A 27271-nucleotide genomic window follows, 5' to 3' on the forward strand; every position below is an offset into this window, starting at 1 on the left:
CGTGATGATATAGCAACCAGGACCCAATCCTGTGGACAGGCTTCACCTTTGACTATCAGAAATCCAATTATGATTCAAAGAGCTATTGCCTTTGACCTCTTACAGAAGGAAAGAAGGTTGAAACAGGCTGACACATTTCTTTCCTTTAAGGTCTACCATAAACCTCCCCTCTTCCAAAAGTGTTCCCCTATCTCATGAGAAGGAATTGTTTGTGTTTTTGTTTTTTCCTTCCTCATTACTCCCATGGATACGAATCTCATTTTTCTAGGGTGTTTATCAGTCTTCTTTTAATACAATTAGCTAGTTCTCTAATAAATACTGTATTTCCTTGTGACAGTTCCTATGTTGTATTCCTTTTTGATCCCTTCACAGTGCCCAGCAGGATGTCGAGTATGAGCAAAAGCTCAACATACGTAAACTGAATTGCACCAAACTCTCTAGGTCTCTGGCGGAAATTTAAAGCAGCAGACAGCAGAGTATCATTCCTTAAGGACTCGGTTTTCTTATTTGGTGGGAAACCCTTAAACACACTTAGAACAAAACAGAAAAGCCCTCAGCAAGACATAGTGAACTTCACATCAGGAGCAAAGGAAATGAGTTAGGATGTTGAGTTTTATTAGGTTTCCAAAACTGCGTGCCATCCATGTACATGGCGTTAACATTCCTTTATGGGTGTTTCATTTAATACGAAAAATTAAAAATAAAATTTTAAATTGCAAGATGGGCAATGTTGTTTCCATTTTAAAGATGAGGACGCTGAGGCTTGAAGACATTATGTGATTTGTCTAAGATCGCATGGTGCTATTAAATGGTGAACCTGAGCTCGTAATTAGAGCCCAGGTTTGTCTGGCAGCATTTTAAGTGACTTTTCACTCTACATATTTGCCTTGTAAATGTAAAACTGAAGTCAAGAAGGAAGGATATAGATCACAGGGAAGTTGGGAATGGCCCAGGGATGTTATGTGCTCATGAAAAGATCACCATTCTCTACGCCTCCCAAGTTATTTTTAATCAGCAGCTTCTGGCTCTCAAGCCCTTTACCCACCAGCCCACCAATTCTGCAGTTTCTTTGTTAAGCTGGGTGGTGTCGCCGTCAGTGCCGTTGTGATGTGTGGATTACATAACTCAGGACCATCTTTATCAAGGAGCCTCCTTGAATCTCTGTGTCCTAGAGGCTGGTGGTTCTTGGTACACCTGGCTCAACACTCCCCTCCTCTGACAAAATCCAGTTTCCTCTCTCTCCAGGCTTCCTGGACCTGCTGAGGTTTCCAAACTAGAGTTCAAGCTAGTCGCTTTTCCATTCAAGTCTCAATGGAGGTGGAAAATTTCTCTGGAGAAGAAACATTACGTACACACACGAGATTCCATGGCTCCTCTGAGCCCAGCTGCTAGGAGAAACCTGAGCCCGAAGCTTTAATGCAATGGGAACTTTAATGTGATAATTAACGCAGGGACCTTTTCCCTGGGGCAATTAACTTCCGCTCCTCTGTCTAGCCATGATTTCAGTGCTGGCAGAAGGCAGGAAATGAATGTCACCGTCACGGTCACAGCCAGTCAGCTCAGACTTGCACCCATAGGGGCCTTTCAATTCACCAGTTCTTTGCATCTTTCATGCTTGGGACCCAAGATTCCCTTCAGGTGCTATGACTACATTAGAAGAGAAAACAGTTACCAGCAGCCCCAAACCAAGCCAGACTTCTCAACATCTGGAGAATGCTACCCCGGTGCATTCCCATTTGGCATTTTCCCCGTGCCCTCAATAAATAAGTGAAACTCCTTATCTTCCTATTCTTCTGTCTCTGTATGGTAGCTGCTTGCGGATGCATAAGTGTGTTACTGTCCACCAGGGAATCTCTGCAGTGGTAGATTGTCCTGTATCCAAGACAGTCAAGAGATAAAGAGGGAAAAACAACCAATTTGGGAAATCTGAAACAAAAATATTCAAGAAATATCTCCAAATCAATTTGGAAATATGTTGGAAGGGAAGAAAGGAAGGAAGGAAGGAAGGAAGGAAGGAAGGAAGGATGAACTTGAGGTATATAAACCAGGCAAAGCAGGGGGCAAGGTAGTAATGTAACAATCCTCAATCTAAACTAAAACAACACACAGAACCAGCCTGGCTTCACTGAAAAAGACATGGGAAGCGATGTGACTGAAGTATGAAAACTTCAGGTTAGATATTGGAAATTCCTTTCTGTAAAGTTTACGAGGTCCTGGAAGAAATGAGAAAAATGTAATTAAAACCAAATTCTCCTAGAGAGCATTAAGAGGGTGTCTGAAAGCAATCCCACCTAACCACAGAACCTGCAGGATCTTTACCAAGTGTGTCTCATAGACCAGTTTTGCCCTCCCAGGGTCGAAAATGCAAAATCTTGGGTCCCACCCACCACCTACTAAATCAGAACATGCACTTAAAAGGTCCATTTAAACAGTAAGCATCAATCTAGATAAACAACAGAGCATATCCACGGACTTAGAAAGCATTCATGGTGCATTGTATTTGTATTTGTTTTTGTTTTTAAAGAAAATTGGCTTCCTATCCTGCAAAACTAGAGATTTTCTGCTGCTTCCTACTACCTGTCTGTTACTCTCATCTTCTAGTACTCACGCTTGCCTGCATGCATCTTCAGGAGCACTGATGACTTTGAAATGTACAGCAAGCCTGGTATTATGACCTTGACCACACCCATCCCTAAATGCTTACGTAGCCCTATGTCACTATTTTAATTTTTAAAGAAGCTTTTTAAAAACTAAGGCATACACGTGCACCTACAAAGAGAATGAGTTTTGAAAAGAAACAAATCAAATCAAATCAAAGTATTGACTTACGTAATGAAGTCATGTTATCTTAATACTGTTTGCCTCTCTGGTTTCCTTCTCTCTCTTTGACTTTTATTTCAAATGATTTAGCTGTTGGCTAGATATTGGAAAACTTTGATGGGTACACCACCACTTAAAAATCTTATTTCCAAAATTACCTAATATTTTACAGCATATCGACAATGCCGGTGTTTTTTGGTTTTTGTTTCTGTTTCTGTTTTTCCTAAACAAAGCAGAACTACCATGTTTCTCCTTTATTTGGCTTCAATGTGACTTCTGAGGGGAGGCTTAAGAGGCTGGTGCTCCTGGAACCGCTTTTGGTGCCTCTTGTCTCCCAGACCCCATCTTCCTGCACAACTCTTTTTATGTATCTGGAAGAGCTCACTACTGAAAGGCAAGAGAAGGCAGACACACAATACCTACACGGGTAGTATACTCACAGGGCTACCCAAGAGATAGCAATAATCAGACACTCACAGAATTTTGGAAAGCCTAAAGGGCCTTTATCTCGTTTAACCCCTTCATTCTACAGGTTAGGAAACTAATGAGAAAGGAAGTATGGATTGCCCCAGCCTAAATAACTATTTAGTAACATAGCTGGGACTAGTAGTCTGGTTCTCTTAATTCCCAATCCAATTCCCTCTCCCTCTCTCTCTTTCTCACATGCACACATACACAACCCATCTTCCAAAACTAAATCAAACCCTCACAAGTTCACACATACCAAGAAAGGTCAAGGATCACGTCACATTGCCCATAACCATGTTCCTTGTGTGACAGCCACAGGAAGAACCAAAGGCATGTCTATTGAACAAACAAATGAATAAGCAACTTTTTCTCTGAATTATGTTCACAGCTCAGCATGGTCCAAGACATAAATGTTCAAGTTGGCCATGCCCCAATCTAATAACATATCATATTTCTATACACATGTGAATCTCCCTAGCACCTCTTTTTAGAACATGAGTGGTGAGTGTAGAGCCACTCATTTAGAATGGGAGTAGCAACGGGTATATGTTCCTTCTGGTCCTGAAGTGAACACAGTCTGTGAGACAGACTTCAGCATTAAAGGACAGGCTACAACAGGGCAGACAAGGCTTTCTAGATAAATGTGGGTGAGTTATGCATGAACAGATAATCAAGGAGATATGGAATGGGCATTGGCCTTTTAACAAAATTAACAGTAAATCAAGTTATTAATTTATAAATTCAACTGTATTCTTATTCTTTGGTTAAAACATCAAAATCCTAGTGAGAAAAGTAAAAAAAAATGACATATATGCTACATATGATATATAAAATAGATGAGATATATATATTATATCTATTTCTCTCTATATCTTGTCTGTCATCTATCTATTTTTCCATCATCTATACAGAGAGAGAATGGCTTGATTCTTATTTTTTCAAAGGTATGTGAGCCTGGGTAGTCACTGTATGATATGTTTGATTTTTATTTTTATTTTTCTCTCTCAAAACTTGTCAAGCTTGTTAAACTTCACCACCCCCAATATATGAGTTGATGGGTAAATAGTGAAAGGGAGGAAAAATACCATGAATCCTATTTCATGGATTTGGAAAATGATGAATATATAGCCTCCTATTTTAATACGAAAGTGTTTTACCTTTCAATCTTCCCTACCAGGTTTATTTCTTTAATAAGTATTATTTCCCTATGGAGAGTCAAAGTCCAAACCAAAGGAAATGTTGGAAGAATTCATTCTGGCATACTACCCCAGGTATACATTGTGAGAGATGTACTGTGTTTTGACTGGTGGATAGTTCCAGAAAGTGGAATGTTGGAAGGAAAGGAAATGTTGGAAGAATTCATTCTGGCGTACAACCCTAGGTATACATTGTGAGAGATGTACTGTATTTTGACTGGTGGATAATTCCAGAAAGTGGCATGTTGAAATTTATCTCCAAAATAAAGGAAAAAGGGGAAAAATCAGGGTTTTAGGGCAACTAATTTTTTTTTTCACATTTCCAATTATGAGGATTAATTGGACAAAGTAAAGATCAAACAGAAAAAAAAAAAACTTAGCCTCAGTCATTAGGTTCACATATCTCTGAAAATTCTTTTTCATCTGATTTAGATGTGATTCTGCTCTTTTTCTGAAAAGATCATAAGCAACAGAGGCCATTTACCCAATCAGCATTATACTGAAATTAAAACATTAAAGCATATGGAAAGTGTCATATACTTGCAATGCTTAAATGAATAGAATCAAAAAACTTTTCTCACATTTTATAATAAACAACTAAAAAATCTTAAGTGTTTACTATTTGTCAGGCATTGTGCCATTTAATGTTCACATTAACTATTGAGACTGTCACTATATCTTACTTTCCAGATGAGAAAATTAGAGCCACATTCATACAATTTAGAGAGTTAGGTCTCATAACCCGCATTGTGGACTTGGATAAAAATCCAGCTTTGTCTAACTGCTGAATCTGCACTCATAATGAGTATATGCTTTTTAGAAAAAAAAAATAGTTCAGAGAGCCATTTACTTTAGAATCTGAGGCAACCGATTTTCCAGTTTGGTTCCTCTCTGAGATCGTCCAAGTTGCTCATTTTACGGGTGACGAAACTGAGGCCCAGAGAAGTTAAGTGATGTGACAGAAGTGCATCCAGCTAGTTCGTACAACTGGAATTGGAATCCAGATTTCTGAATCCTCCTGCAATAGCAATCTTTCTACCGCACCCCTGAACTTCACAACAAAGCGGAGATCAATTTGCATTAAACACAGGATTATAGTTATGAATACAAATTCTGAGTCAGTTGCCCACACTCCTCAAAACCTTCCAGCAGTACAATGACAGGCACCCTTGCTAGAAACTCTGCTCAGAACGAAGCCATCTTGTGTCACATGCCTGTTGTCCTAGGGCACCTCCAGAAACCCAAACTCACCATGTCTATTACCTTGGCTATTACCACTCTATTACCATGGCGTTCATCTCCATGCTGAACATCCATGAAACTGACTCAACTTTTTAACCACCTGTCCTCCCAGGTCTTCCCAATGTGCCTTCTGGAACTCATACTTTTTCACTGGCAGACTCTCCAATATCCTCCTACTCTCCTTAAATGTTCACTTCTTGTCTTAACTGGACACTGTTACCTGAAGTTGTTCTAAGTGAATGAGAAAGGAGCAGTATAAACCTTCCTCATCCCTCAAAGAACTTGTAATTTGTTAGAGACTTACAACTTAGCTATACAAAATGTCATTATGAGACAAAATGTTAAATTGTAACATATGAATAGTAAATGCAATAGGTGTTTATTCATTTGCTATTTCATTTGCTCATTTACATTATCCACGAATTCATCTATTTAGCCAACAAATCCTTACTGGGTACTTTCTAGGTATTAAAGATCTCTTGGGCACCAGAGTTGCAAAGATGAATAAAGTATTATTTCTGCCTTCAATGACATCATGCTTCATAGGGAGAGAAAGACATATAAAGATGTTTTTAGAAAGTAAATATAGCAGACACGTATGTTCCATAAATGTGAGCATTACCTGGTCACTTTCAACCAACCCCCTCCACATATACACAGAATCCAACAAAAAAGCTTATATGTATAGACTTATGAATTAGTGTGTTCTTTCCTCTTAAAGCTTCTTTTTACGTGGTAAAGATGTCAGAAACATCAAACATTGTGGTTTGTATTTATATCAGCTTATATAAACAAGAGAGGAAGAGATATAAGCAACCTGAATGATAGATTTTCTTGAGGAGTATGTATTTTTATCTTTTCCAGGTGTATTTTCTGGTGAGACTGCCAATTATTCATATTAAAAAAAAACTAATTGAGAACTCACCTGACAATAGGAAAAATAGTACTGGATGACTGAAAATAGGAATCAAGGAAAAAATGAAGGTAAGGTATTACAGGTTAAGATCGTTTTAGTTCTAAGGGATGTGGCGTAGCAGGTTGGGAACAACATCAGCCTGGGACTGGAGAGGGGTGTTCAAGTCCTCGTTCTTCTTGCCCCGATGATCTTGACAGGAGTGACCTTGATGGGGCGTGTGCCCAAAAGATTGCCTGGAATAAATGAGGACCATGGTACAAGGTCCTTTCCAGCTCTGACATGCTATCATTCTTTGATTTTATTATCTACGCATTTTTTTTCTGTTTATCACTTTAAGAACTAACTCTACTCAAGAATATTTTCTTTAGCTACCTTAGAAAGAAAAAAAATTGCATTTAATAAACAAATATGTGGTCCAATGCAATGCCGAGGAGACAGTCATCGTATATCTTTATAACGAGTACTCCAGAGGTCAGGCAAGTTCAGTGATTCCGTATACTCAAGAAGCCAGGTTCCTTTCATCTCTCAGTTCTGCCCTCCCCACGTATGGCTTCATCCACTGGCTACTGTCACTGTGGCTACAACAGCCCAGGGCATAATATTTGAACCCAACAACATCCAAGGGAAGAGAAGAGAGTGGTCTCCCCTTTTTCTGGCTGTGCCAAACAAACAAACAAAAACAGAAAAAAACACCCTAGAATTTCTCAAAAGACATCCTCTCAAATCCCTGTGGCCATAATTGCATCACACATTATTCTTGGACCCGTAATCTTGGCAAGAAGAATGGGGTTAAATTGGGCAAATCACACTCACTCTTGCAGCCATGATCAGATTCAGCCTCTCCGGATGCACTCTGTGGCACAGGCTCAGGAAAGCGTAGTTCTTTTAAGGAAAAAGACAGGAATGGATGCCCGGTGGCCCAGGAAGACTACATGATTTTGTGGGAGCAGTGAATAATTCAGGAAGTCAGCCTCCTCTCCCCAAGGCAGCTGCAGACAGGTAACTCCCAAGGGACCATTACTTTGCACGGGGATCAGGGTAGGTGAGAGGCCCTTCCCTTTCATGAGTCACCACACTGCATAGCCAGCCCAGGACAGTGACGGCCACCACCTTGCTCCACCCAAAAGGCTGCAGGGTCTATGTCCACACTGACCCTCCTCGTATCCACATCCTAGCCCTGCATACAGTGGGTCTCTCCTACCACCAAGTTGGAGGCCACAGAGTGGCAGGAGCACCAGGTTAGAAGAACTAAAGAAAGGGTAGCGGAAAGCTGGGAACCCAACCCAGGAAGATTCAGAGGCAGCGAGGGGCTGGAACATGGGAGCCAAAGCTCTGTGTACATGCACTTCCTCTACTGTCCCAGCTACTTCACTTCAAGGCACAAATTCAAAGAGAAAATTACTAAGACTTTCAAGTTGGTGAATGCAGAGCAGCAAACCCTAAAATGAGGCCTTTCTGAGAAGGGCCGATGTGACTGCACCGGTCGCACACCCAGAAAGTGGGCCTTGGGGGTAGTCAGCCGACAGGGTTGGAGTACAGGAACTGGGGACGCATGTCAAACCAGAAGCCAGTCAAAAACGGCAGCCTTTGAGAAGACGAAGAACACCAAAGAACCCAGGAAGCTGACACACGAGTTTTAGAGCTACCCTCACTGCCAACAAAAGGCTGAGAGAGAAAGGTGGCTTCCCAAGAGCTGGAAGGAAAAAACACAACTGATCTCATTTGTACAACGAGGAAGGGCAGCCAGAGCACCCCGGATGTCACTGATGACTACTCCGGGTCTGCACTGCCTCTCTGTTGTAACCTAATACAATCCAGAAAGAAAAAAAAAGAATGCTCGTGGTATTGAGCCAAAAATGGGGCAAAAAGAGGAGAAACGATTGCCAGCTCATAAGGAGAGAGAGAATTCCTCGTTCAAAGGGAATTATTAATGCACTGCCCATATCCTGCCAAATCTTAAAAAACGTTCAATGCAATTTTGTATCAGACACACCAACAGACAGTAATCCCTCCTGTGCAGGCTTTGCCCAGTACATCCATGTGAGAGAGATTAGTCACATCCTACAGAGAGGGGTGATTTTCAAAGCCTTAGTTTTAATCTGGTGGGCATGGAATGCTCTGAAATGTTTCCTCTGAGTTCTTAATGATGTGCCTTTACACACTCTCCATGTTGAAAAGTACTTGAGAGATAAAAACGCAAGCCCTTCCCATTTAATATTTATAGGGCTCATCATAAACAGGGGGAGATCAGCCCTTCTCAAGGAGAATCACCTAAAAAGAGATTTACGTCTGGGGAAGTCCATGGTTAAGCTGGGGTTGAGAAGGAGCTTCTAATCCCGTTCTCGTACCTTAGTCTACGACTTGATGCTGGACTCAAAAACCAGAAATGAAGTATTTTGCTTAACCTATAATATTAAGTAAAAAGAGAGACTTAGAATAATTGAATATTAGAAGGAAATACATTAGTATTTTAGCTGTGTCATGGAACCACGAGTTATTTTTACTTTTTCTTTGGATTGTCTATAGTTTTCATTTCTATAATAAGACTGAATTACTTTTAATAAGAAAACAGTGTACATATATATACGTGTATATATATACATATATATACACACACACATACATACATGCACCAAGAGACACATATACAACATAAATACACATATACACACACGTTCATATATTTATACATACATATGTATTTATACATGTACATATATATAGAATACATACACATACACATACACATACACATACACATACACATACAGAGGCCTTTGTGAAGTAAACCCAAACATTTTTATTTCTTTGCAGAAAAGCTAAAACAGTCAAGACATATGAAGCATCATGGAAGCTCAGACTGACATGTGTTTTCTCCTCCAGCACCTACCAAAGTTCCTTGCAGATTGTAATGACAGCATGGTTTAGGAAAGGAGCAAAGTAAGAAAAGAGGAAGGGAGGTTAATTTCCCCTAATCTTTAAAAGAGGAGTAGAAAACACTTTGGACAATAATACAGAGTTTAGAAAACCTCTGACTCTCATGCAGTTGGGGGTTTGGTTCGTTTATTGTTTGGTAATGTCTAAAGTTTTTCTGAGACCTCACCACTATAGGGACAGGATTATGGCATCACCACTATAGGTGAGCTTTAAGAAGTTAGCATCTAGGCAGCCGGCAAGATATGCAAGCAATAACTGACATTTGAACACAAATAGAAAGCAAAAACAAAGCAAAATAAATAAACAAATGACTCCACTCTCCTATCATCAGAATACATGTTTACCCACAGTCTAATCTTATTCAATAAATACAGAAATTTCTTTCAGATTGCTTCCCCAAGTAACGGTTCCAGGCAGCGGGGGAGCATAATACGGCAACAGAGCTGTTCTAACATAAAGTGGTGGTCTAGATTACTTCAGTACCCAGGGAGAATCTCTAGCTTTGCAGTTTTTTTCCTAAGTTTATTTCTCTATTTTGCAAGAGAGAGAGAAAGTGGGGAAGGGCAGAAAGAGAGAGAGAGAGAGAATCCCCAGCAGGCTCTGCACTGTCAGCACGGGAGGCGGGGCTCGAACCCATGAACCGGGAGACCGTGACGTGGACCAAAGCAAGAGTTAACTGACTAAGCCGCCCACAACTTTTCAGTTTCCAGTTGGACAAATTTATCTCCTTCATGCCTTTGATTCCACATTAGATAAGGCTACTATTAGGGGAAGCAACAATGTAATGTAGAAGCATATGCCTGAAATGAAAGGCTGTCCTTCTCTGGGGCTTGCTGAGGAGGCTTGAGGCAGAGCACTGGAAGATGGAGGGAGCAGACAGGGGATCTCGAGGGGAACTGAGAAGGAAGCAAAGAGGAAGGGGCTATGATAGCGACATGTGCCTGGTTTTATTCAAATAAAAAGGGGGACCTGGGTTCATTCTTCACTTCAGGAAGGGCAACGGACTCTTCCTTACAGAAACTTAGAGAAAGATTTTTGGAGCAGTTTGTTCAGTGCGTATGTCCAGGTGAAGGCAGGGAGTGGGGATGTGGGACAAAAGCAAGAGGCTCTTAAAACAAATGGATAGCCACCATCTAGAATGTTAAAATCCCAAGCAGCAATATTAGGAAGAAGCGGGATGTTTTGGTATTGCCACCTCCCCGCCTGGAGGAAAACCCCAGCTCTAACTCCTCGCCATCTGACTCCAAATTGGGAATATGGCACCTGCCAGTTCCCTCTTCAGTCATTTCAAGTTTGCTCATAAGAAGGGAGATGGTTCTGAAGGGATGACCAAACTCTCCTTAAGGTTTGAGACAACTGGATTCTCACGCTTGCTAAACTGTAGGAAAAAAGGGAGGAAGAAAAGGAAAAGGAACAGGAAGAGGTAGAAGCTATGATTACTTCCAGCTGCCCTTCTCAGATCAAGGCACACCAACTGTTAGAACTACTACTGTGTAGGTGGATAGAAGTTACCAGAAACCACTTCACATTGGCAGATCTGATGATGATGTCTCTATCACTATTCACGATATCCATTAGGCACACTTAACCCACCTTAGCCCAATATTTCTGGGAATGAGAGCCGTGCAAATTGAAATATTTACCTGTTACCAGTCTTCTGGCCGTGAATTTCATCCAAATGTTCTTTATTATCTGTCTTACAAATAGGATGGAGTAAAACTTCTACAGATTACTGCAGACTGTCTTTCCACGGTTGCACTGAACCCTGCTGCCCCAGTGTTTCTCCTTCACGTTGCATATGTATCATTGCTGCAGTCCTTGGATTATGGATCTTAACTAAGAAGACTGAATAAATGCTTAGAACAAACAGCTGGACCTTGGAACAACTGGTTAGAAGCTGCAAACACACATCAAGGGTGTCCTTTGTTATTTGCTAATGAAGCTGGCCCCTGAACTTGCTATAGAATCAATTCCATGTGAACACAAGAATTAGATGGCCCAGGTCCCCGTCAAGGAGAAGCAAGATAATAGTAAAACAATATCATATCTGTAACACACACACCGTTCTCAATTTTGGCTGAACATTACTATGACCTGAAGATTTTTTAAAACATATCCATACTCTATCTTTACCCCTAAACCATTTTATTTAGTTGGTCTGGGGAGAGGCCCGTGGCTAAAGAGTGATCAGGTTGAGAATCTGTGCCAGTGACTCTAGATAAGTAATGATGCAACATCAGTGTAAAGTAAGGAACAATGATTGTGTGTGTGTGTGTGTGTGTGTGTGTGTGTGTGTATATATATATATATATATATATATATATATATATACTCTGCAGTGGGGATGAGCTGTTCAGATGTTTTTCTTATAAGTCGCTCCTCAATTATCTATGCAAATCAAAGAGCCAGTGAACCAGATAATATGAGAGTTGACAAACAAAACAAAACAGCAATAAAATCTAAATTTGACTTTAGGAATCAAATTTAGGATTCAGAAGGAAAGTAATGAACACTTAGCATGAGTTAGACACTGAGTTAAGAGCTGTGAGTGAGGCAGATGAATGAATAAATCATAGCCGCCATTTTAAAGGAGGTCCAATTCATTGTCTCATGTTTGTACTAAGAGTTAAGCTCCGCTGCAGGCTGAAGATTAACAACAGTGAAGACGACAGACACATTTCTTGCTCTCATGAGGTTTTCACTCTATGCGAATAAAATAATGGCAATGCTGGGTCACATGAATGCGCCATCCATTCCTGGAACAGCTCCTCATTACCCAGGTTTAGAAACACAGGCACACAGAGGTGGGATGGTAACCAAGTATGCCAAGAGTGGGGCCATGTCTGGAGTTCAGATGAGTTCAGGCTGGTCTCACATCCCATCCTCTACAATGGCTCCCTTTAAGTCCTATTTCCTCAAGGTTCCAAATAATCTTTTTGTACACTGTGTAGGTAGGCGTAACTAGTTCCCCTTCCTAATTCCAACTCCGAGAAATTCAATATATTTACCCTGTAAATAGCCTTGTGTTTCTACCATAAGGAATCACACAATTTTTTTTATATACACACAATGGGCATACAACATCATATAAATTTAAGGTATGCAATGTGTTGATTTGATGCATTTATATACTGCAATAGGATTACCACTGTAGCATTAGCTAACACCTCGATCGTGTCACTTAATTATTTCAGTTTTGTGGTGAAAACACTGAAGATCCAGTCTCTTAGCAAGTCTAAAGTATATAATATGGTATCGCTGACTATAATCACAACGCGTGTGTTCTTAGGTCTCCAGAACTCACTCCTCTTCTAACTACAACTCAGTACCCTTTGACCAATATCGCCCCTTTTCCTCCACCCTCTGCCTCTGGTAACCACCATTCTACTGTCTCTTCTGAAAGTCTGGCTTATTTAGATTCCACATGTAAGTGATATCATATGCTATTCGTCTTTCTCTGTCTCACTTATCTCACTTGGCATGATGCCCCAAAGATTCATCCATGTTGTTGCAAATGGCAAGAGTTCTTCCTTTTTTCATGGCTGAATAATATTTCAGTGTGTGTGTGTGTGTGTGCGCGCGCATGCATGTGTTTCTCAATCTTTTTATCCATTCGTCCATTGGCAGACACTTAGGTTGTCTCCATATCTTGACAATTGTGAATAACACGGCACTGAACACAGAGGTGTATGTATCTTTTTATATCCTATTTTCATCTCCATTGGATGTATACCTAAAAGTAGAATTGCTGGATCATATGGTAGTTTTATTTATAATTTTAATTTAAATTTTTATTTAAAAGTTCTAATACCTTAACTGTTCTCACTGTAACAGAATTGATTTGCATTCCCACCAATGGTGCACAAAGTCCCCTTTCCTCCACATCCTTGCCAACACTTGTTATCACTTGTCTCCTAGATGATAGCCATTTCTAACAAATGTGAGATGACATCTCCTTCTGGTTTTGCTTTGCAATTCCCTGATAATTAGCGATATTGAGAATTTTTGTATCTGTTGGCCATTTTGAAGTCTTTGGAAAAATGTTTACCCAGCTCCCCTGCCTAATTTTTAATTGGGCTGTTTATTTTTTGTTATTGACTCATGGGCTTTTTTAAAAATATTTTTTGGTTATTGATCCTTCGTCAGATGTATGGTTCACAAATATTTTCTCTCAGTCTGTAGGCTGCCTTTTCATTTTGTTGGCTTATTTTCTTTCGCTGTGCAGCAGATTTGTAGTTTGACGGAGTCCTACTTGCTGATTTTTACTTCATTGCTTGTGCTTCTGGTGTCATATCGATTGCCCTGGGGCACCTGGGTGGCTCAGTCAGTTGAGCATCTGACTTTGGCTCAGGTCATGATCTTGCAGTTCCTGAGTTTGAGCCCTGCATCGGGCTGGGTGCTGACAGCTCAGAGCCTCTGTGTCTCCCTCTCCCTGCCCCTCTCCTGCTTGCTTTCTGTCTCTCTCTTTCTCTTAAAAATAAATAAACATTAAAAAAAAAAAAAAAAAACACCATTGCCCAGACCAATGTCAGTGTCTTTTCCCCCAGTGTTTTCTTCTAGGAGGTTTACAAGTTCAAGTCTTACTTTTAAGTCTTTAATCCATCTTGAATTAACTTTTGTGAGCAGCGTAAGAAAGGGATCCAATTCCATCTTTTTGATGATATAATCTTATATAAAGAAAAATCCTAAAACTCAACCAAAAAACTGTTGGAACTAATCAATGCATTCAAAAAATCTGCATGCAGTAAAAATCAACATACAGAATCAGTTGTTTCCATATACTAACAATGAAATGTCTAAGAAAGAAATAAAATCACATCTGCAATAGGATAAAAACAATAAAATATTAGGAATAAATTTAACCAAGGAAATGAAAGATCTGTACAACGAAAACTACAAGTCTTTGATGAAAGAAATTGAGGAAGACACAGACAAATGGAAAGATGTTCTGTGTTAATGGAATGAAATAATTAATATTAAAATGTCCATACAACCCAAATCAATCTATAGATTCCAGGGAATCCTTATCAAAATTCCAATGGCATTTTTCACAGAAATAGAAAAGCAACTCTAAAATTTGCATGGAACCACAGAACTCTTAATTCCAAGAAAGCAGAATCAAGTCAGAAGCATTATACTTCCTGATTTCAAGCTATACTTCCTGATTTCAAGGCTATAGTAATCAAACTATATGGAACTGGCATAAAAATGGATGTATACATTCACGGAACACAATTGAGAGCCCCAAAATAAGCTCCCACATATTATCATCAACGAATATTTGATAAAAAAAATACTCAATGGAAAAAGATAGTCTCTTCAATAAATAGTATTAGGAAAACTGAATAATCACACCTGTTTCAACATGTGTCATATATAATGGGAAACATTAAAAAAAAAAAAAAAGTATTTCTCAAGCTTGGCTGGACATTGAAACCACCTGGGGGAGCTGTAAAAGAGATGAACATACATACATGCTCGCATTATATCTCCCAAATTCTAATTCAATTATGGCTTGAGTATTAAGGTTTTTAAAAGCTCTCAATGTGATCCAAACGTTTAGCCAATATTGAGAACCACTACAGTAACAATAGTAGATTAGCATGTCTTTTTTTCCTTAATGTTTATCTATTTTTGAGACAGACAGAGAGAGAGTGAGAGAGTCCGAAGCAGGGTCCAGGCTCTGAGCTGTCAGCACAGAGCCCGACGCGGGGCTCAAACTCACAAACTGTGAGATCACGACCTGAGCCAAAATCGGATGCTTAACTGACTGAGCCACCCACGTGCCCCTAGCCTGTCTTGGATTAATTATTAACAAGCTAGATGGCCTTGAACAAATTACTTAATATCTCTAAGTTTTCATTTTTTCTCTTTAAAATGGGAATAATAATAGCATTTATCTCATAGATATGAGAATAAGAGGAAATGCACATAGAGTAGTGCTGAGAAATGTATTTGACATGTATAATTTTTTTAAGTGTTATACTTTGTCATTATTTTAGCGAAATTAGTTTTATAATTATGTTGCCCATCATGAAAGGCAATGCTTTCCTTCATTTGTCCCGCATTTCAAATTTCTAGAGGTAATTTTTCCTGGAAACTTTCCCCACTGCACTTGCCCCACCCTGCACCACACACAGATACACATAAAACAACCCCATAGCACATATACAAATACACAAACACACAGGAGTCTGGCGTCCTGCACCATGGTAACACATTGTGCATGATATTTGTAACTTTTAGCTGATGTTCCCAGATGTCCCAACTGCAGCGATGAGCCTGATAACAGAAGCACCCTGACTGGGTAGATATTACTGCCTTGCAACAGTTACTCCTCCACCATTTTCCCATTTCCTAAGAACAAAGCCATCCTCCACTAGCCAGGTTTGAGACAAAGAAGCAGAAAAGCTGGTAACGCAGGTGTGCCCCTTCTCCCTAAAATTTACCCTCCCCTGACACATGTAGAAACTCTCCCAGCCTCCACCACTACAGATACCGAGACGACTTGGTGCACCCATCTCAACCCTAGACATGCACAGTCTGCTCCATTTCTTCATTCCCTGATCGGATACTACCCTTTCACTTCCTTCTAATTATGACCTGGCACTTTCCCTATTCCTGGGATTTTTTTTTTTTTTTTTTTTGAGAGAGAGAGAGAGACAAAGAGACAGAATGAGCAGGGGAGGGGCAGAGAGAGAATCCCAAGCACGCTCCGCACTGCCAGCACAGAGCCTGATGCGGGGCTTGAACTCGCGAACCATGAGATGCACGACCTGAGCTAAAATCGAGAGTCAGAGGCTGAACTGTTTAAGACCCCCAGGTGCCCCTATTCCTGGGATTTTTTTTTTTTTTTTACTAAGTCTTTATCTATATCTTCTAAATTAATTGAATACTTGTCATAAGTTTTACATAATCTTGAATAAAAGAAACCAAAAAACAAATAAGGGTGGTGACTGCTGCAGGGTATGGTCAGAAACAGGACCCTTGGGGCACCTGGGTGGTTCAGTCAGTTAAGCCTCCAGTTTCAGCTCAGGTCATGATTTCATGGGTCGTGGGTTCAAGCCCTGTGTCTGGCTCTGTGCTGACAGCTCAGAGCCTGGAGCCTGCTTCGGTTTCTGTGTCTCCCTCTTTCTCTGCCCGTCCCCACTCATGCTCTGTCTCTCTCTCTCTCTCTCTCTCTCAAAAATAAATAAAAATTAAAAAAAATTTAAATAAAAATAAAACAGACATGAAAGAAAGAAAGAAAGAAAGAAAGAAAGAAACCAGGACCCTTTTCTAACACTAAAGAGGCCATAAAGACCTAACATCCCTCACTCATTATTTTCCCAAGCCATTTTTTTTTTTACCTTTTAGTCAATTTTCTTTAGCATATATTTGTTTTTCTGTCATAGGCAAGTTCATCATTCATTCTGTTGCCTGTCATTTGATGAGATAGTGAGAATGAGAAAGAAATCATATGGCCTACAGAAAACTGTGACTCAGAAGGCCCTCCAGTTCTAATTCTGCCATTTTCATTATGCAAATTTGGGTGAGTCTTTTTCTCTTTCTGGGGCTCACTTGTAAAATTGGTAGTTCAGAATAGATGACTTTTAAGTTTACTCCTAACATCCCCAAGTATCTTTGGAGTCAATTTCTCAATTAACCCGTGTTTGGGAAGGTCTAATATTTCAAGTCCTTCTCCAGGGGGTGGGGGGGGAGGGGTAAGATAAATGTGATGGGGAAGAAAAGAACCCCCAGGTCCACAGATGCTCACAGCGTAGTTGGAAAAATGGATCCATACATGAAAAGTGAGTCGACAGAATTTTGTTCCTCTGTATTTGTTTAATCCCACCACTTTCTACCTTTCCCACTGATTACAATGAAAACTCTGGGGAAAATACAAAAAATAAGTCCCTGGAAACTCTGGGGGAAAAAAAAAAGGTCAATTGTGGGGTGAAGTGAAAACATAACAACGGCAAAGGAATGAGATTTCTGTTTGAGTTTGGTTTGTCTGCTTATTTGTTTTTCTTTTTCAGTTCTGTCTTAAATTTGAGCCCCAATCATAGAGGCAGTGGCGGTATTGTGGCTGAACAAAATTTCAAAAGAAACCTTGTCTTTCTGGCCAGAGAAATGGAATAAAAAAGAAAAAGTCCTGGTGTCTCAAGAGCACAAGAGAATCCTAGAGCAGATAAAGCTGTCCCCGAATTCTGTGTATGAAGCTACATAAGTATCAGCCAGCATCGAAAAGCTTTGCAGACTGAGCCCAGATTGGAACCACTGTTCAGAGGGAACAGTCTTAGCAGTTAAACCCACCTGAACTGGTTGCCTGTTATCAAACAACTACAACAAAACCCAAAATTATTTACAGTGGGGCCTGGCAAACCAAATTACGTAGGCCAAATCTGACCTACCATCTTTTTTCATAAATAATATTTTTGTGGAACACAGCCATGCCCATTCATTTATATATCATCGATGGCTGCTTTTGTTCTAAAGCAACAGATGTGAGAAGTTACACGGAGACTACATGGCCCGCAGTCTAAAACAATTACTATTGGGCCCTGTACAAAAATGCCTGCCAACACCTGGGCTGGCAGATTGTAACAAGACCCAGATACTATATTACAATAATACAATGTCATGAATGGAATAGAATATTTATTATCATACCAAATGATGGAATATAATATTTATTATCATACCAAATTGGTATGGTTATCATACCAAACAGGAAAAGGTGACTAATTCTCAATAGATGCCCCAAATGTTGAAACTCTCAAAGTCTTTAAGGCAGCTTTTACAACTATTCTCTATGAAGTAAAGGAGAACATTTAAATGAATAAAAAGGTGGGCTTTATTAGCCCCAAAATAGAAACTATGAAAAAAAAATGAAAATTGTAGGATTAAAAAATACAGTTTATCTGAAATTAAAAAAAAATCATCAGGTAAGTTCAATAGAAGAATGGAAATGACAGGGAACATTGTAAACTTCAGGTTAATAAATCTGAACATCTATCAACAGAAATCACAGTATCTAAACAATAGAGATAAATTATATTAAAGCTATGTTAACAGAGACTCAGAGACCTATCAGACAATAGGAAAAGGCCCAGTATCCATGTTATAGCCATCCCAAAAGGAGAAGGAAAAGAGGAAAAGAGATTATTTTTTCAAAAAGTTGAAGATACAATGACTGAAAACTTTCCAAATTTGGTGAAAGATACTAATTTAAAAATCCAATTTGCAATTCTATGTTATAGAATATAACCACACTGCTGAAAACTAAAGATAAGAAAAATACATATATTGTAAAAACCCATGGATAAACAACACATTACACATAAAGGAACAATAATTCAAAGGAGGGCAGGTTTCTCACCAGAAGTCATGGAGGACAGAACACAGCTCTGAAAGAAAAGAACTGTCAGTCCCAAATACTAGATCCAATAAAGACATCCTTCATGAATAAGGGTGAAATAAAGGACCTTCCAGTTAAAAACAAAGACTTGTTTTAAAAGAAAGGCTGAAAGAAGTTCTTCATGCAGAAAGAGAATAGTGTAAACTAAACTTCGGGAATAAAGGCAAAAAAAAAAAAATCAGAAATAGTAAATACCCGAACAAATATAATAGACTACTTCTTTCCTATTATGCTCTTTAAATACGACTGTCCAAAGTAAAACTGTAACATTGTCTGATAGATATTTCAATGCAAAACAGAAGTAATAATGTGACTACTACCGTGTAAAGGGAGAGGGGCGAATGGACCTGTATCATAAGGTTTCTAGTGGTTAAACATTAACTCTGAGTAGACTATGAAAAGTTAGGTATCCCTAGAACAAATACAGATGGATGGATGGATGATAGAAGATAGATAGATAGATAGATAGATAGAGTTCAAAACCAATAGGTAATTAATATGGAGTACTAAGACATATTTAAAAACACATATAAAAATGTGGAAAAACAGAAGAAAAACAGAGAGGGCAAAGAGAAAAAAATGATTAAATGAAGAAAAATTCAACCACTAGTTATAATTATATTAAATCCAAATAGTCTAATCGAAATAGTGTAATCCAAATAAAATAAGTAGATTTTCAGATTTTATATTTAAAAAACAGCACACTTACATGATATCTACAGAAACCCTACTTTGAATATAATAATATAGGCAAGTTAAGAGTTTAAGGGTGTTTAAAAAACACACTTATAAATATTCAGTGGGTCAAAGATGGAATCTAAGAGTCTTCAAAAAAATGAAAACATATTTGGAACCAATTAAAAATAAAAGAAATATAAAAAACATTGTAGGATGCTGCTAAAGCACTGATCAAAGAGAAAGTTACAACATTGAGTATTTCTATTAGGAAAAAAGAAAAGTCTCCAGTAACTACTCTAAGCTTCTACTTTACAAAACTAGGGGGAAAAAAAGCGAACTTGAATCAAGCACAAGAAGTGAAATAATAGAGAAAATGGGGTGGGATCAAGATGGCGAAGTAGTAAGATCCTGAGCTTGCCCCCTCCCACGGACACACCAAAATCTATAATTACATACAGAATGACTAACTCTGAGAACAAAATGAAGAATAGTAGAACAGATCACACACAACTAAGGATGGAGATATAGATGACATAGATATAGATGATACAGATATAGATATAGATACAGAGATATAAATATATAGAGATATGTAAATATATACAGATATAGATATAAATATATAGGGATACATATTAGATATATATATTAAATAGATATTTTAGAGATACATGGAGACAGGTAGGAGGGGTGGAGTTGCATCTCAGTCAGGACCTACAACTCTGGCATGACAACCCACAAACAGAAAGGATATCACAATCATAAAGGCCTCCCTGAAGAACAAGGGGTCCAAACCCCACATCAAGCTCCACAGCCTAGGGGGCCTGCAGCAAGAGAGGACCCATAATGTCTGTTTTGAAAAACAACAGGGCTTATGTCCAGGAGAGCCAGAGGGCAGTGGCAGACCAAGACTCCCCTCTTAAGGGGCACAGGCCAGGGGCACAGTCTCGGGATGCTTGGGTGGCTCAGTCAGTTAAAAATCCAACTCTTATTTCGGCTCAGCTCATGATCTCATGTCTCATGATCTCACGTCTTATTTCAGCTCAGGTCATGATCTCAGGTCCTGTGGATTCGAGCCCCACATCAGGCTTTATGCTGACAACATGGAGACTGCTTGGGATTTGTCTCCCTCTCTCTCTGCCACTTCTCTGCTCACTCACTCTCTCTCTCTCTCATAAATAAATAAACAAACAAACAAACATTTAAAAAAAGGCACAAGCACAATCTCACTCGCTCTGAGTCCCAGTACAGAGGTAGCAGTTTGAAAAGTACCAGGGTTACATATAAAGGAGATTTGCTGATTAATTTTAGGACATAGACTAGAGGGGTAGAGATCTGTTGAAATATTCTTCCGGGGGCAGAAGCACTGGTGGGCACTTTTTTTTTTTTTTTTTTTTACTTCCCTTGTGCCTAGCTGTATTGTGCCTGCTAGGTACAATTTCTAATGCTTTCCATCTACTGTGCCAGCACAGTTCACATCACCCAGAAATTCCACGTAGGACATTTGCTGCCCCACCTGCCCACCCCGACTTGGTCCTCTTCCCAAGCAGTTCCCCCCCCCCCGACACACCTGGTGGGCTACCTTACTATGCACCAGAGACCTTTCAAGTGTCTCTCCATGGGGGGGGGGGCAATCCTACACACTCCTGATCCCACAACAGTCATGGCCAGACCTCTAAGCCAGATGTGCTGGGGTCAACCTAGTAGCAGTTCTGGTAGAACGTCATAGATAGCCACACCAGGGACGAGACACACATACCAGTGAGTGTGCACCAATCACACCCAGCCATAATAGGAAGATGCATGCAGCCCAAAGAGACCCACATCAAGGCACATCATAATCAAAGTGTCAACAATTAAAGATAAAGAGATAAAATAATTTTAAAATACTAGTTACATAAAAGGGAACCCTCCTAAGACTAATAGCTGATTTTTCAGCAGAAACTTTACAGGCCAGGAGGGAGTGGCATATTTTCAAAGCGCTTTAAAATAATGGGGCACTTTTTAAGTGCTTAGTGGGTTAGTCGATTAAGCATCTGACTCTTGATTTTTGGCTCAGGTCATGATCTGAGGCTTTGTGAGATTGAGCCCCATGTTGGGCTCTGCCCTGACAGTGCTGAGCCTGTTTGGGATTCCCTCTCTCTCTCTCTTTCTCTCCCCTCTATTCACCACTCCCACTTGTGCTCACTCGCTCTTTCTCTCTCTCTCTCTCTCTGAAAAAAACTAAAGTAACTAAATCACAAGAGAAGAGAGAAAGAGAAAAACAAAAGAACAGAGGAAAACTACAAAAATGATCAGAAGACAATCAACCAAATGGCAATAAGTACATATCTATCAATAATTACTCTAAATGTAAATAGACTATAAGCTGCAATCAAAAGATATAGGGTGACTGGATACAAGGAAAAGCAAAAACAAAAACAAAACAAAAAAGCACCAGACCTTATATATGCTTCCTACAAGAGACTTACTTCAGACACACATTGACCAAAAGTGAAAGGATAGAAAACGATATTCCATGAAAATGGTTATGAAAAGAAAGCTGGGGTAACAATGCTTTTACATCAGACAAAATGGACTTTAAAACAAAGACTGTAACAGACACAGAAAGGGCATTACATAATAACAGGGGGAACAGTCCAACAAAAGGATAAAACAATTATAAATATCTATAAACCCAACATAGGAGCACCTAAATACATAAAGACAATATTAACAGACATAAAGGAAGAAATTGACAGAAATACAATAATAGTAGGGGATTTTAACACTCCACTTTATATCAATGAATAGATCCCTCAGACAAAAAAAGCAGTAAGGAAACATTTGCTTTACACAACACATTAGACCAGATGGGCTTAATAAATATATACAGAACATTCCATCCCCAAACAGCAGAATACATATTCTTTTCAAGTGCACCTGGAACATCCTCCAAGATAGTTCACACGTTAGGCCACAAGACAAGTCTTAATAAATTTAAGTACATAGAAATATCAAGCATCTTTCCCGACCATAACATTATAAAACTAAAAATCAACTACAAGAAGAAAACTGGAAAAAAACCCACAAACCTGTAAAAGCTAAGCAACATTCTTCTAAACAACCAATGGGTTGATGAGGAAATCAAAGAGGAAATTAAAAAATACCCTGAGGTAAATAAAAATGGAAGCATAATAGTCCAAAATCTGTGGAATGCAGCACAAGCACATCTAGAAGTTTACAGTGACAGAGGCCCACCTCAAGAAACATGGAAAATCTCAAATAAATAATCCCAACCTCAACCTACTGGGACTAGAAAACAGAGCCCAAAGTTTGGAAGAAATAATAAAGATCGGAGTAGAAATAAATAAAATACAGATGAATAAAACAATACAAAAGGCCAATGATACTAAGAGTTGGTTCTTTGAATAGATAAGCAAAACTAATAAAATGTTAGCCAGACTCATACAGAAAAAAAAAAAAAAAAGTAAAGGCCCATATAAATAAAATCAGAAATGAAAGTGAATTTACAACTGAGTATCACAGAAATACAAAGGATTATAAGACACTACTATAAATCATTATATGCCAACATGTGGTAAAACCTAGAAGAAATGGATAAATTCCTAGAAACATATAATCTCCCAAGACTGAATCAAGAAGAAATACAAACATCTGAATGGGCCAATTACTAGAAATAAGAGTTTTTTAAATATTTATTTATTTGGGGGGGGGGGGAGGGTAGGGTTAGAGGGAAAGAATCCCAAACAGACTCCATACTGCCTATGTGGAGCTCAAACTTACGAACTGTGAGATCATGACCACAGCCAAAATCAAGAGTCAGAGGCTTAAACGACTGAGCCACCCAGGTGCCCCTAGAAATATGATTTAGTAAATAATCAAAAAATTCTCAACAAACAAAAGTACATAACCAGATGGCTTCACAGGTGAATTCTACCAAACATTTAAAGAATTGATTCCTGTCCTTCTCAAATTATTAAAGAGAAAGAAAGAAAGAAAGAAAGAAAGAAAGAAAGAAAAGAAAGAAAAGAAAAAAGGAGGAACACTTCCAAACACCTTTTATGAAACCAGCATCACCCTGATACTAAAAACAAAGATATTACGAAAGAAAGAAAGAAAGAAAGAAAGAAAGAAAGAAAGAAAGAAAGAAAAAGAAAGGAAGGAAGGAAGGAAGGAAGGAAGGAAGGAAGAAAGGAAGGAAGAAAATTACAGGCCAATATTCCTAATGAACGTAGATGCAAAAATCCTCAACAAAATACTAGCGCACTAAATTCAACCATACAGTAAAGAAATTACATAACTGGATCAAGAGAAATTTATTCCATAGATGCAAGAATGGTTCAATATCCACAAATGAATCAACATAATACACCACATTAACAAAAAATAAGGGGGAAAAATCAAATGATCATCTCCATAGATGCAGAAAAAGCATTTGATAAAATTTAACAACCATTTATGATACAAATTTCAACAAAGTTGGTAGAGAAGGAACATACCTCAATATATTGGAGGCCACATATAAGAAACTCAAAGGTATCTGCATACTCAAAGTTGGAAAGCTGAAAGCTTTTCCTCTAAGATCAGGAAGAAAACAAGGATGGCTACTCTGGCCACTTTTATTCAACATAGTAGTCAAAGCCCTAGCCACAGAAATTAAAAAAGAAAATTAAATAAAAGGCATCCAAATTGGAAAAGAAAAATTTAAAGTGTCACAATTTTAGATGACTATTGTAGAGAAAATTCCAAAGCTTCTGCCAAAAAGACTATTAGAACTAATAAATGAAAGTAAAGTTGTGAGATATAAAATTAATATACATAAATCTATTGCAACTCTATATACTAGTAATGAAATATCAAAAAAATCAAGAAAATAATCCCAGTTACAGTTGCGTCAGAAAGAGTAAAATACCCTGAAATACATTTAACCAGGGAGGTTAAAGAGCTGTACTCTGATACAAGACATTGATAAGAGAAATTTAAGACAACACAAATAAACAGAAAAATTTTTAATGCTCATGGATTAGAAGAATTAATATTGTAAAAATGCCCATATCACCTAAAGCAATCTACAGAGGCAATGCAATTGCAATCAAAATATAATAGTATTTTTCACAGAACTACAATAAAAAATTCTAAAATTTGTATGGAACCACAAAGACCCAGGATAGGCAAAGCAATTTTGAGAAAGCAGAAAGCTAGAAGTATTATGCTCCTCTATTCCAAACTATACTACAAGTTTATAGTAATAGAAACAGTAAGATACTTGCACAAAAATATACACACATATCAATGTGTCTAGACATAAAACCACACATACGGTCAATTGATCTTTGCCAGGGGAAATAAAAATATACATTGGGAAAAGACAAGATCTTCATTAAACAGTGCTGGGAAAACTGGACACCTACATGCCAAAGAATAGAACTAGACCACTTTCTTATGCTATCCATACAAAAAACCCCAAAATTGATTAAAGACGTAAATGTGAGACCTGAAACTATAAAACTCTGAAAACATAGTCAGTAACCTCTTGGACTAACCTCTTGGACATTAGTCTCAGCAATGTATTTATGGTGTCTCCTGAGGCAAGGGTAATGAAAAAAGTAACTAATGGGACTAAATCCAACTACAATTTTTTTTTTTGTACAGAGAAGAAATCCATCAATAAAACAAAAAGGCAATTTCCCTGGTGAACACAGATGCGAAACGTTCTATTTTGCATCTATGCAAAATGCTAGAAGATATTTACAAATGATATAACTGATAAGGGGTTAATATGCAAAAATGCACAAAGAACTCACACAACTCAATATGTAAAAACCCAACAGTCCAATTAAAATATAAGTGGAGGACCTGTAGAGGCATTTTTCCAAAGAAGATATACAGATGTCCAACAGACATACTAAAAGATGCTCAAGGAAATGCATGCTCGCTGAGACAATGCAAATCGAAACTACAATGAGATGTCATCACACACCTGTTAGGATGGCTATTAAGAAGGAGGAGGAGGGGGAAGGTGGAGGGGTCAGGAGGAGATCGGGGACGAGGAAGAGGGGTCACGTCATGATCTCACAGTTTCTGGGTTTGAGTCCCGTGTCAGGCTCTGTACTGACAGCTCAGAGCCTGGAGCCTGCTTTGGATTCTGTGTCTCCCTCTCTCTGCTCCTTCCCTACTCATTCCCTCTCTCTCTCTCTCAAAAATAAATAAACATTATTTTTTTTAATTTAAATTTGAATTACCATATAATCCAGCACTCTTACTTCCCAGTATTTATCCAAAGAAAATGAAAACACTGATTTGAAAAGATGTGTGTACCCCTATGTTCACTGTAGCATTATTTATAATAGCCAAGATATGGAAGCAACCTATGAGTCCACTGATGGATGAATGGATACAGATGTGGTATATACATGCACATATACATATATACACAGTGGGATGTTACTCGGCCCTTAAAAAGGAAAACTTGCCAATTGTGACAACATGGATAAGCCTAGAGGGCATTATGCTAAGCGAAATGTTAGACCAAGAAAAACAAGAAGTCAAGAAGATCAAGAAGATTGTACGATTTCACTTAAATGTGATATCTAAAAAAAAAAATAATTAATTAATCAAATTAAAGAGAGGAAACAAAACAAATAAAAAAAAGACTCACGGATACAGAGAACAATCTGATGGTTGCTGGGGTTTGGGCAGAGGGTGAGTGGACAGGCAAAATAGGGAAGGGATTAAAAGGTACAAACTACCAGTTAGAAAATCAGTAACATGGAAAATGCAATGTGTGGCATAGGCACTACAGTTAATAACATTGCAACAACGTTGTATAGTGACAGATGGTAGGTAGATTTATCATGCTGATCACTTTGTAATGCATATAAATGTTGAATCACTATATTGTACCCCTGAAACTAATATAATATTGTATGTCAGCTACACTTCAATAATAAGATAAAATAGAACAAAATCGATGAAATTAAAATCAGGAAAACAATTGAGAATATCAATGAAACCAAAGGTTTTTCTTTGTAAAAATAAATGAAATTGGTAAACCTTTTGAAAGACCCCCAACTAAATGGAAAACACACCCTTACCACCACAGTGGAACAGAAGAGAGGACCCACATACAGCCCCATATCCAGGGATAGAATAACAATACAACACTACAAACAATATTACACAAGAACATTTGAAACCTAGATAAAATGGATCAAATTCTTGAAAGGCATTAACTATCAAAATTCAGATAAGAAAAAATGAGCCACCTGGATGGCTCAGTCAGTTGAGCGTCCAACTTTGGCTCAGGTCATGTGAGTGAGTTTGTGAGTTTGTGAGTTCCAGCCCCGCATCATGCTGTGTGCTGACAGCTCAGAGCCTGAAGCCTGATTCAGATTCTGTGTCTCCCTCTCTCTGCCTCTCTCCCACTTGCTCTCTCTCTCTCTCTCTCTCTCTCTCAAAACTAAATAAACATTAATATTTTTTTAAAAGACCAAACAAAAGAAATACAAGGAAAGAAAGCTAAATACCAGTAACCCTCATGAACTTACATGTAAAAAATTTCAACAAAATTTAGCAAATCACAACAATCAAGATAGTGTGCTACAGACAGAA

The sequence above is a fragment of the Panthera onca genome, chromosome D1 (genome assembly GCF_046562875.1).
Source record: "Panthera onca isolate mPanOnc1 chromosome D1, mPanOnc1 haplotype 2, whole genome shotgun sequence".
Lineage (NCBI taxonomy): Eukaryota > Metazoa > Chordata > Mammalia > Carnivora > Felidae > Panthera > Panthera onca.